We start from the raw sequence: 12,402 nt of genomic DNA, 5'->3' as shown, positions 1-12,402 counted from the left end.
TCAGACACCTGCTCTGAATCAGATCCAGCACGAACCTGGAGGAACCACTGATGCCTGTGAGTGAGAGGATTACTCCATGACAACGAGTTCTTCAGGGATGTGCGTGCTCCCAGAGCGGCACTGAGAGAAAAATCCTTCCTGCCAAGGACTGAATCAGTTACCTTAGTGGTGTTCAGCAGTGGAAAGCTGTGGGCATGCCTTGACAGAAATGGGGAGCTTCCCCTCTTAGAGCCATAACTAAGTTTCTCTTTCATCTCTTTATGATAAATAGCTATTTCTTTACTTTATTTTCTCCTTTCTTGTAGCAAAATCAATGCCACTTGCAAAAGAGATTTTGTATTTTTAAGTCTTGCTGCGAAACTCTTCATGTTTTAGCCCTGTGCAGTTTCATATTTTTAAATATCTGGAGGATTAGGAAAAAATCGTAGTGTTCTTTAAAAGTATCCATGCCAAACCTGTCTTTCTTTATATTATATTGGACATATTGTTGGGAGTTTCAGATTCCCAAAGATGCTTCTAATGAAATCTGTTGCTATCACAAGAAACAAACCAGTGAGGAAAATACTGCAGATGACTCTTTTTGAATTCCAGTTGCAAAATTTATGAAGAATATTATGGTTTAATGTGGTGCCTAGGAGACAGGGAATGAAGTCAGTGGCCCAGATCCTTGCTAGTGCTGTGACCATGTTCCATATACCACTTGGCATATAAAATTTTTAAGATAAACAGGACATAAATTGTAAAAATGAAACAAAACCACAATTCAGACTTTATGACTGTTTTGCCCTTTGCAGAGGGCGTTGGCAGTACAGTCAGGAGAGGAAGAGGATTACACCTGGGGAGCAGTGGGGAGTAGGAGCACCATCCATCTCTTAGGCCACCTCACTGGATGGGCCATGTAGAAAATGTCCTGCCAGTGGCCCTTCCCTGGGGATTGAGCTTTGCTGAGTTGGGTTTTCCTAGGATCTGAGCAGCTGTGGTACTGGGTGTAGCAATGTATCAGAGGCTGAGGCTGCCTTGGAAGCTGGAGGCAGAATTTTGCCACACTGAAGGCTTCTGAACTCTCTCCCTTCTGCTAGAGCACTGATTTTAGAAAGCTGGCATTTTGGACTCCTTAAAAGCATCAACCTAAGAGGTGCAAAACAAATGAATATTCCTTGGGAGGAAAAAAAAAATGCTTTGATAAATAAGATGACAAAGTTAAATAGAAGAGATTTTATCTGAAGGTAAAAGACATTTTTCCAGAGAGGGAAATTATGTACAAACAAAGCAGCTAAAAAAACCTAAAAACTAAACAAATTTGGCTTAAAAATATAAATGAAGAGTTTGTAGAACAACTTGCTAAAGGCAAGTATAAAAGTTACTCATAAAACCTTAGACCACAAGAACTAGGAAGTTCTGCAGGGCTGAGGCATTACCAAGGAGTAGGAGGATCTCAAAAAAGGCCATGAAAGGGTGCTAATGCAACTCTTTATTTGCAGTTTCTCTACCAAGGAGCTCGGAGACATTATTATCCATCCACTTTCTTTTTAAAAATCAGATCTGCAGAGTTATCCCATATTGAATGGTTGGAAGGAGGAAAAAAACTCATATAAGGAAAATGGATAATAAAATCAGCTTGCCCAAGTCCTATTCACCTTGAGAGTTCAGGTATTGAACAACTGTCCCACTAAGTTTGAGGTAAATTTGCCATCCAAATACTTTTTGAACTCAGTCAAATAGACAGGTACAAAATCTTGAGAAGGGCTCCAGAGGGTATTTGTATTTGAGACAACCCACTTTAAAATAACCTAAAAATAGTATTACTTGGCATATGAATAACTCTGACCTAATCTTGTACCATCTTGCACCAGCAATAGTGTGGCCAACAGCAGCAAGGCAGTGATTATTCCCTGTACTCAGCACAGGTGAGGCCACACCTCAAATGCTGTGTTCAGTTTTGGGCCCCTCACTACAAAAACGACATTGAGGTGCTGGAGTGAGTCCAGAGAAGGACAATGGAGCTGCTGAAGATCTGGAGCACAAGTCCTGTGAGGAGCAGCTGAGGGAGCTGGAATTTAGCCTGGAGAAAACGAGGTTCTGGGGGGGGACCTTATCACTCTCTACAACCTGAAAGGAGGCTGTAGCCAGGTGCAGTTTGATCTGTTCTCCCAGGAAACAAGTAGTAGGATGAGAGGAAAATCAGGAAAACTTCCTTCACCAAAAGGGCTGTTTAGCATTGGAAGAAGTTGCCCAAGGAAGTGGCTGTGTCCCCATCCCTTGGAGATGTTTCCAAGATGTGGAGATGTAGTGCTTAGGGACATGGTTTAGTGGTGCACTTGGCAGGGCTGGGTTAATGGCTGATCTTCTCAAAGGTCTTTTCCAATGATTCTAAATGATTCTGTGATCCTATTGTATGATTCTATTGTATAATTCTTATGAGGAAGTCGTGCCTCTTCCCATCTCCCAGAGGTTTCATCAAACTCCTTCATATGTAAATTATCCACTTCGTATAGACTTCTAAATTTCATTAATACTTCTGTCTAGGTCTTTCTGGAAAGAACTGTGAAGACCTTTATGAGGAGCCTCAACTTCCTTGAGATTAAAAGGATTAATAACTACTTAAAGGTCGATCACAGAATATTAAAGAAAGCCATCCAGATTCAACTTCTGTCTCAAAAAACAAGAAAAGAGTCACTGAATGAAATCTTTGGGCATTGTGTTTGAAACAAATAAAAATAAATACTTGGTCCATACCACACGTTATTAAATGACACTTTGCCCACATGGTTAGAGAATAAGTAGAAACAAAAGTCATAAATGGGTAAAAAATAATATGGGAGAAATATTTATCAGGTGCAATTAAAGATAAAAATTGAGATTCCCAGTTATTTATATATATGAGGCCTCTAATAAATGAGGCATACATAAACAACAAGGCATATAATAGGGTACAGAAAAGAAAAGCAAGTGCATCCTCTGTGTCTCAGCTTCTTGCTGACCTATGGTCTTTTCTTGAGGAAAGCACAGACTCTGGAGACATTCAGAAATCTTCTCAGAGAGAATGTTAGTTGGGAAAGGTGTTCACTAGGAATACCAGATTTTAAATTTACTTTTTTTACCAATATTTCCCTTAAAATACCTGCAGCATGAGCACTGCATGGAGCCCTCCCTAGTTTGCATAGCACAGTTACTCTAAATGACAGCATCTTGTTGCCATCATACCCTCACATTGATCAGAAGCAGGACAGGGCCTCCAACATGCTGGCCTCCAGCAAAAACAAGAGTGAACTCCACAGAAGTTGAAAGCAACTGTGAAGCAAAAATCACACTTCTGACTGATGAGATTGATTACATGCGTGCATCCAAAATACATGGAAACTTCCCCATGCAGACATCCTGCAGGCTGTGACACAGCACTGAGCCTCACGTCTTGCTGTGACCTGGAGCAGAACTGACAGCTCTGAATGCACTTTGAGTTAAAGCACTCTAAGGAGAAGGGAGGAGATTACATTGCCCAGAGGATCTGCAGCTGAAATGTGTGTTTGTATCATGGTGACAAAGCCAGGCTTTGAACAGAGATGCTGCTTTCTCAGCCCAGAGTTGGCCCTGACAGGTTGCATGTGAGATGTGCCTTGCAGATATCCTGCCTCCTGCAACTCCTCATGTCCAGGCTTGCACATGAATTCATAAAAGCCCTCGAGGATTTAAATAGCCTGGTTACAAAATTGTATTGAAACACAGATACTGATGCAAATTGTGCAGCCTGTTGGCACTGCATGAATCACGCCGGGCCTTGAAAGAGTCTACATTAATTCCAAGTGTGCTGTATTTCCATTTCCAAACTGTTCTCTTTTCATATTCATATTGTGTGTTGCCTTCATTTAGATTATTATCTTTTTTTTTAGTTTTCTTCTGCATCTGTTAATGTTTTTGCCAAGTCTCTGTATACATATCTAATTTCCAAAGCTTCCCTCATCCTGTTCTGTTTGATCTCCACTTCTTCCAAAGAAATACATACAATGGCAATCAGAAATTGAGATAAAGAAATAAGCATCTCTTGAACTAGCTGTTACAAACAAATTCCTATTATAAACAGAATAAAATAATAAGGAAAGGGTTTTTCCCACTATAAAGTTGTTTTTTTGCATCCCAGATTTACACACAGTGGATTGGTGTCCTACCATTTTGGTCATCCCCACTAATTCTGTGAAACTTGTGCTACCCTTTGAAGGCTGTCTCCGATTTCCAACTTTGGTGAATCTGATGCCTGTGGAGATTAATGGCAAGACATGCAGCTTTGCATGCTGCAGGAGCTGCCATGAAGTCACTGTTGTTCGATGCTTGCTTCCAAAAATTACAGAAGCACTTCATAAAGTTGTTCATAAATCCCTGGAAGAGCCTGCTGGGTGAAAAGTTCATTAAAAGTCACATTCAATTAACAAATGACTGTCACAGCCAGATGTGTATATCCTGAGGTACAGTTTAATATATGTCAGACACAGACAACATGACAGACTAAATGATGATTAATGCTTAGCTGACAATTTCACAAAGCATCACACTAAATAAAAGAATGACTCTGAAATCCTAATTTACATAGCATCAGCTAACTTGGGTGAAAACATGAAATAAGGAAAAATAGATGATATTCAAAAAAAAAGGAGAAATGCAATGTGCTTGCAGTCATTCCAAGTCTATATTTCTGTTTGACCCAGCTGGGGAAAAAACCTCTTGGGTCAATAATTACACAAAGATTTTGTTTGAAGTAATGAACCAAAGCAACAGAGCTGTAAGTGCATTCCCCAAAAGACAAAAAAGGCAAGGTAGGGTGTAAAATGTGACTGACTGGGCTTCTGAAGAGAAACAGGATCACACAAAGGCTAAGAAGACCCAAAGTGGAGGTGTTCATGAGCCTTTCCAGAGATTTGTGAAATGTCCTCCAGAACTAACAGATATTATTGTGATGTTACAATAGAAAGACAGGCAGCTGAGACTGTGCTTCCATTATATGAATGTGCTGGCAACAACACTGAGTAAAGGATTTCTTCTGCCTGCTTCACAGATGGCCATTTTAGCTCCATGTAAAGGTGCATCATGTCCCACAAATGGCTGTGGGCTCATACTGGATCCAGGAGCAGCAAATGGAGCATAGGGTGGGCCACAGGCATTAGTGAATATTGCCAGAGGGTTATCATGAAAGCATGGTCTCCACTCAAGCTCTGCTCCACTGCAACCATCAACACGTTCTCTCATGAACTTGATACTTCTGTAAGTGTTTTGCAATATTACTGTCTCAATTTTTATTTTTTAATTTTTTTTTTAAAGTAAAGCAAATAATAACTTCTCTTTCAGCTATAACTTCTCAGCTCTGGGAATTTGCTTAGGAGAACTGCTCTTTTCAGATGGCAGACCCAGCTAAATGTTTGGTGTGTGTTAACGTACCCAGCTCACCCTGGTCATCTTGAAAAAGCTAAGTTGTTCCTCAGACTTTTGTTAATTAGAGAGCACTCTTTAGTTAGCAGTGTGTAAAGGAGCTGGAGCTTTTAAAAGGACACATTAGCAGGACTCTCAGTGGCTGCAACAGCTGGAAGAGCAAACAAGCCCTGAGATGTGTCAGTGATAAATGAAACACAAATCAGTAGACAGAGAAAAGACAAAAGAAACAGCATTGGGGAGAATTATATGGTTGTCATCACAAGGTGATTGGAGAACTGATATGACAGGCATCCAAATACATCACTATCTATTAATTTGAAGTTAGTTGTCATTTAAATTTAGAATCTGAGTAATCTGGACTAAAATTTCCAGATAGAGAAGACAATAAATGAAAGTAATTTAGACAAAAGGAAGTCAGACAATGGAGTGGACTTGAATCTGAGTTCCCACTTCAGATGTAGGGATCACTATGTCAAGAATGATGTAAGTAGTAATAAGTTTGCATTGTGTCTTCCTGGGAGGTACTGATTTCATGGCTGGCTGAGAGACGTCTCCAGGGAGAGAGCATGTGCATGCTGAAAGGCAGAAATAGGAAAATGAAATAGAGAAAGAACATTTTGTCTTAAAAAAGGAAAAAAAAAAAAAAGGTCAAGAGATGTTTAACAAAAGAACCTCTCAGAATGAATCAGCTCTTTGGAAGGCATAAAGTTATCTTTACAAAACAGACTGTTTCTGTGTATTCACCACTCCTAGTTCTCCACCTAGGGTTAGGGTTACACCTAGGGCTAGAGCTATGCCTAGGTTTAGGGTTTAGAGAACCACAAAGCCAACACTGAATCTGCAGAAGTCATGCCAAGGGAAACACAGGACCACCACAACGTGGCTCCCTCTGCACCTTTCTGCTTGGCAACAGCCTCACCTTCAGTGATTCAGTGAATTAATTTCTTTCAGGAAGTTTCTCAGAAGTTCCTCACCAACATTACTGCAGAATTAATCTTTATAATTCAGTTGTCAAGCCCTGTGACTGATCATCTATAGTCCAGTTCTTGCTCCCTCATTAAATGGCCTGCGTTTCAAAAAGACATTTTCCTGTAAAAAAAAAGATTATCGCCTAGTCACAAAATTAATCTCAAATTTAAGCAGCCTTGAATATCAAAATTCTTAACTTTGTGTTCATTAGTCTCAGGAAGTGAACATGTCTAGGTCATAGACAATGGATTTGGAGATACAGGCTGACCCTTTTAAATAACCTTGTATAAGATTATCCAGGCTTTTGTAAAATGGGAGAATTAAAAAATCAGAAAATCTTTAAGATCTTTAAGAGAATGATGGATATGGAGGTCCAAAATATCATACCAGGTAATGAGACTGTAGAGGAAGAGATTAAGGATGGAAATATCTGAGATTTGATCAGTTCAGAGCTAGGCAATTTGAGCAAGAATCTATCCAACAGAAAAACCATCAGTGAAGGGTTGAGGAGAGAGATGAAGTTTTAGAAAGCAGAACTGAAATATGTGTCCCCTGATGGTAATTAAAATGTGAACTGTCCAACCAAACCTATCAAAAGAACTGCAAGAGGAAATCATATAAATAAAACAAAAATTGGGTGTGATGAGGTGGTGCCAACTACAAATCATGTTCTTATCCAGAGCCTTTGAACAGGCCTATCTCCAATCTATTTACACATTATTAGGCTGCCAGAGCAGCACCTCCATTCACAGATTCCCTGATTGTGAGAACAGCTGCGATGATTCACACATAAGTTTGATGAACACAGAAATGGTGCGCGCGGTCTTTCCGTAACTCAAACTTACAATGAAGTTCCTTCCTGCCACAATGATTTAGCAACAATAAAGGCCTAGGTTACTGTGGAACGCAAAATTTTCAAATCATCACTTTGTAGGGGACACAGCCTGCGGGTTTTTTGGTTTTTTCCACTTACATAATCCCTGAAAGACACATTTCCTCTAATTGTCCACTAGAAAATATTACTTCCTCTTCATTTTTGTAGGCACACTATGAGACAGTTTACAATGTGCAGAGATGGCTGGTCTTCTACATTAAGAAAACATATTATTTGAGGGGCTGTCATTGAAAAGTTAACTTGCTATATTGTTTAGAGTTTATGCAATGTTTACTCACTTGAATGTGCTTTTAAATTTAATAGAGTTGCTACTATAATCAAGTCTCCAAATAAAGGACGAACAATATGGTTCTTGCTACATGGAAAGCACTAAATATTGACTTACATATATATTCTGTTGTGGTTTCATGCAAGAGAACAGGGAATTTCCTCTACTACACTACAGATGTGAAATATGCAGCAAAAAAAGATTTTTCCCAACCAGAAAGCCTGACAATTTTTTTTTTTTTTTAAGTTTGTGTATGTGTGCATGGGGTGTTTTGTGTCTTTTTGGTTTAGTTAGTTTAGAACAATACAACTTGATCATGAGAGAATAATGTCTGGAATCAGACGTGAAAAGAACAAAAGGAAAAAATGCTTTTCATTGAAACACTTATACACAGTGAAAAAAAAAATTCCAAACTTTAGTTTTAATTAGCACCTATTAAAGTACAGCTCCACATCCAAAGCAAAAGTATGACAATATCTTATTCCAAAAAACCTAAATGCTGATATCAAGATATAACTTCCATTGGGGTTTTCTCCATTTTTAAGGAGCTTCTAAGGAAGCTTAAATGTGAATTAATCTCCTAATAATTTTGCTCTTAAGCATTAACTGGATAACCAGGTAATGTGACAGATTTCAGGAGCAAAAAGTAAAATACATGGTACTAAACATAAACAGTTTGAAGGTGAAACTACCTTAGACTTGGTTGTTCATTTTTGTTGTACATTTTTGTTGTACATTTTTGTTGTAGACAGTTCTCCTTCAAATTCATTATATTTCTATTTCATCTAGGTTTTCTTTCTCTCCTAGATCACACAGTGAAAATTGAGGAGGTGTTGCTGCCTTAAGACTCCCTTCCACAAAATCCCCATGAGATGGCCACAGATGTGCCAGCGTAGGAGTACAATGGATCTATAGTGTGCTCCCTTTTATTCATTCCCTGGAGCATGAAAGTTTCTGGGTCTGATCTTTTTCCTTTCCTGAAGCCACCTTTAAAAGCCTCACTTTTTCTAAAATGGCATAGTGAGTCTTGACATGAGAATGACAGAGTGATCCATGAAATGGTGCCAGCCTCCCCAGCTCAACTATCTATTGTGCTTTCTTAAGGAAATGTGCATAAAGACTTGTATAAATATGAGTTCCAGCACTTATACTGTTGCATATGAAAATACCTGCTATAACTAAATTAAATGATAGGAATGTTACCTGGGGCTCAGGACAGCAGCTGTCTCTAGCAAAACTGACAAGGATAAAAACATAACACTGTAAATTCAATCTATAGGCATGGTATAATAGAAAATATTCATTATGGGTTTCATGTATTCCTTTTGCACTAATGTCTGTGTTTTATATGAAAAGATGCTGTATGCTATATATGCTGCATATTTATAGGCCCAAACTACATCACACACATATTGGACACCAGACTGTGCCTGCTTGGATGTGCAAGTCCAAAGTCATCCCATCCCTGGCTAGATGGAGCTCTGAGCAATCTGGTCTACTGAAGGGTCCATGGCAGGGATATTGGAACTAGAGGACAGTTAAGGTCTCTTCCAACTCAAACCATTCCATGATTCACTCCAACTGATCATGACCTTTAATCCACCTGCACCACCTGGACCAGTACACTTGGACCTTTCTCTTCCACCATCCTCACTGTCCTAAAACTGTACCTGACCTCCTTCAGACCTGTTATATCATCTGCCTCACTTGACACACTGCTGGCACAGATTTTACCACTCCAGAAATAAGACAAATTCCATTTTATTCTTTTTCTTGGAGCATTGAAATTGAAGTCTGCCTCTGTTGTTGAGTGGCTTGGAGCTGGCTCTTCTTACCTCAATTTCAAGTGGGTAGGCAAGAACATTTTTATTCTCAAGCTCTGGCTCACTGCTCAGAGCTGGCAGAAAATCTCATTGCCTTTTTTAATAGACCTTCCATGCCCACCTGAAATAGGTTTGCTGCAAGGAGATAGGCAATTTCTGTCTTGGCTTAAGCCCTAGAGTCAAAATAGGAGTTAATCTAGTTCAGCATTTGGAAGGTTCATACCAGGGCATGTGTGAAAACAGTATGGCTGCTTGTGGTAAGACAAAAGAGAGAGCAAAGAGGAACTGGCAGAAAGTATGAAACAAAAAAAGAAAATTACTGTAGTCCTGTGTTTCTCATAACAAACTTCTATATGCAGTGTACTGAACCAGATGTGTGCAACAAAACCTTGCTGTGCTTGGTAATCTCAGAAGGAAAGGAAAGGAGGAAATCAGAGAGTAAATCAGTGCTGAGCATATTCCAAAACAGTCACAGAAATACCAATGCTTCTGAATGCTTCCTCTAGCCCATGGCTTTTCCATCATTGCTACAAAGTGGCTGCTCCAATACCATTATTCCAGTGCAGAACACCATGAATTATGAAATTCAGATTTAGCAGTTAAAAAACACTGCTCCAGAAACCAACCTGTCAAGCCAGAGAAGAAAAATGGCAAAAGTATTTTTTTTCTGACCAGTATTTTCTTTCATGGTATCAAATAAGTTTAACTTTGGCTTCTGCAAAATAAGTAAGTTGTTCATCATCACAAAAAAGCAACCGTTGAAAGAGAATTTTGGCTCTAAACATTCTCTCAAGGGTTTTTTTTTTTTTTTGTTTTGTTTTGTTTTGTTTTGTTTTGGTTTGGTTTTTTTGTGGATTAGAGTCTCCAAATTAGGCATGATTGGCCAGAGTGGTCTGCAAGCAGGAGGTCCAGAGAACCAGACAGTTCAGCTGAAGTTAACAGGACTGCAGACGAATTGTTAACAGATTAATTTAGGCATTCATTGCTGAAAACATTGATTCTTCTTCCTGTTTAAAAACTGGTTCCATATGAAGTCAAAGTATTCTGCAAATAAACTCTTGATTTGCTTCCTTGAATGCCTTGATTAGTATATCCATGGTGTGTTTTACTATTAGGCTATATTTGCACACAGGCAATTTGTTCCACTCCAAGAAATAGCAGCAAACTGTTACAGCTTGCCAAGAGATCATACCAACAGCTTAACAGATTGAGAGAGCAATTTGCCCATTTAGTACACAGACATAAATCTTTACACCTAAGAGCTTTTTTTAAGGGCCAGGACTGCTCACTCCTACACCTGAACCTGCCACCAACACATGTACGGTTGTGCTGGGAAAGAAGTGGCAGTGAGGAAGAACACTTGGATTTACAAATGTTGACTTGAATAGTGTTGCTCTCTCTTAAGTGAGTTTACACACATGCAGGGTTCATGGTGTAATCCAAACTTTTTATATTCAGTCCTCCAGTGCTTGTGGCTGATTGATTCATACATGTACAAATTCCAGCTTTGCCTTCCTCACACAAGTGCAGCCCTTTGGTTGAAGGATTATGGTCAACTTGTGTCCCTGATGGTCTGTCAGGATTCTGCAGAGGAGGGATCTTGGTACAACTTAGCAAACTGCAGGTACCATATTCCTTTCTCCAAAACCTTCTAAAAGCAAGAGCAACGACAAATTTCAGCACTACCCCCCACAAATATGCTCAGAGGGCTGGAGCATCTCTCCTACAAGGACAGGCTGAGAGAGCTGGGGTAGTTCATCCTGGAGAAGAGAAGACTCCAGGGAGACCTAATGAGGTCTTTCAGTAGTTAAAGGGAGCTTTAAAAAGAAGTGAGAGGGGCTTTTTATACAGGCAGATAATGACAGGACAAAGGGCAATGGTTTTAAATGGAAAGACAGCAGTTTTAGGTTAGCTGTTAGGAATGAATTTTTTACTCAGAAGGTGGTGAAGCACCTAAACAGGCTGTCCAGAGAAGCTGTGGATGCCCCATCCCTGGAAGTGCTCAAGGCCAGGTTGGATGCTGCTTTGAGCAACCTGGTCTAGTGAAAGGTGTCCTGCTCATGGCAAGGGGCTTGGAAATTAGATAATCTTTAAGGTCCCTTCCAACTCCAACCTTTCTGTGATTGTATGTGAAAATTATTGCTCTATTTTTACCTAGAATTATTAAGTTACAAAAGGAAGAGTCCTTTTATACTAATAAGAGAAAACTACAGATAGTTGCTACAACTCAGTGCAAGTAAGACACTTAGCTAAGAATATCAGGAAGGCTGCACTAGGTCAGGGTAAGTATCTCTTGCCCAGCATTGTGTCCCTGAACAAGCCCAATAGCAAATGCTTCACGAAAGAGTGTAGCTGAAGGACAAGCAGGTGGTGATAGCTTTGCCATTCCAGTTCCAGCAATTACCATTTTAAGGATTTTCTGAACAGAGACTGGAGCTGGACAATTATGCTTAATAGCCCTTGATGGATCTTGCTAGTAGCTATTAATCGAAAAGGGAGCCTCTTTTGTCATTTTGTGACTGATTAGTTGCTTTGAAAGCTCTTCGTGAGGACCTTGTGTAAGGCTTTTTTTAGAAATCTAGGTAACTGCAGAAGCCAAATCACCCTTATCCATACATTCACTAACTTTTTGAAAGAATGCTATTAGGTTTCTGCAGCATGTGTTCCCAGGGGGTGAAGCTGTGCAGATGCCTCCAGAGCCTTTGTGGCACCATATTTGTTGCTCTCTATTTTCTGGGACAACTCCCACAGCCAGTTAAGTAACAGCTAGTGGTTCACAACATGTTCACATCTTAATTTGTTCAAAATAGCTGGTAAGCTGCACAATGTTATTAATGTCTTCAAAATTAGCCACAGTGCTCAAAGAATTAGTCCTAACAGCAGAATTATCACTATGTTCTCGCTTTCTTGTTCCAGTGAAGTGCTTTTCTGGAGCAAATACTAAAATCCTACATCTTTGCTTCCTCATTAGCCTTTTAAAAAGATTGGAAGCTCTGTATTGACACTCCTGAATGGCAAACTTTATTCTT

The sequence above is a fragment of the Oenanthe melanoleuca genome, chromosome 3 (genome assembly GCF_029582105.1).
Source record: "Oenanthe melanoleuca isolate GR-GAL-2019-014 chromosome 3, OMel1.0, whole genome shotgun sequence".
In the NCBI taxonomy this organism is placed as follows: domain Eukaryota; kingdom Metazoa; phylum Chordata; class Aves; order Passeriformes; family Muscicapidae; genus Oenanthe; species Oenanthe melanoleuca.
Note: the sequence above shows the minus strand (reverse complement) of the source record.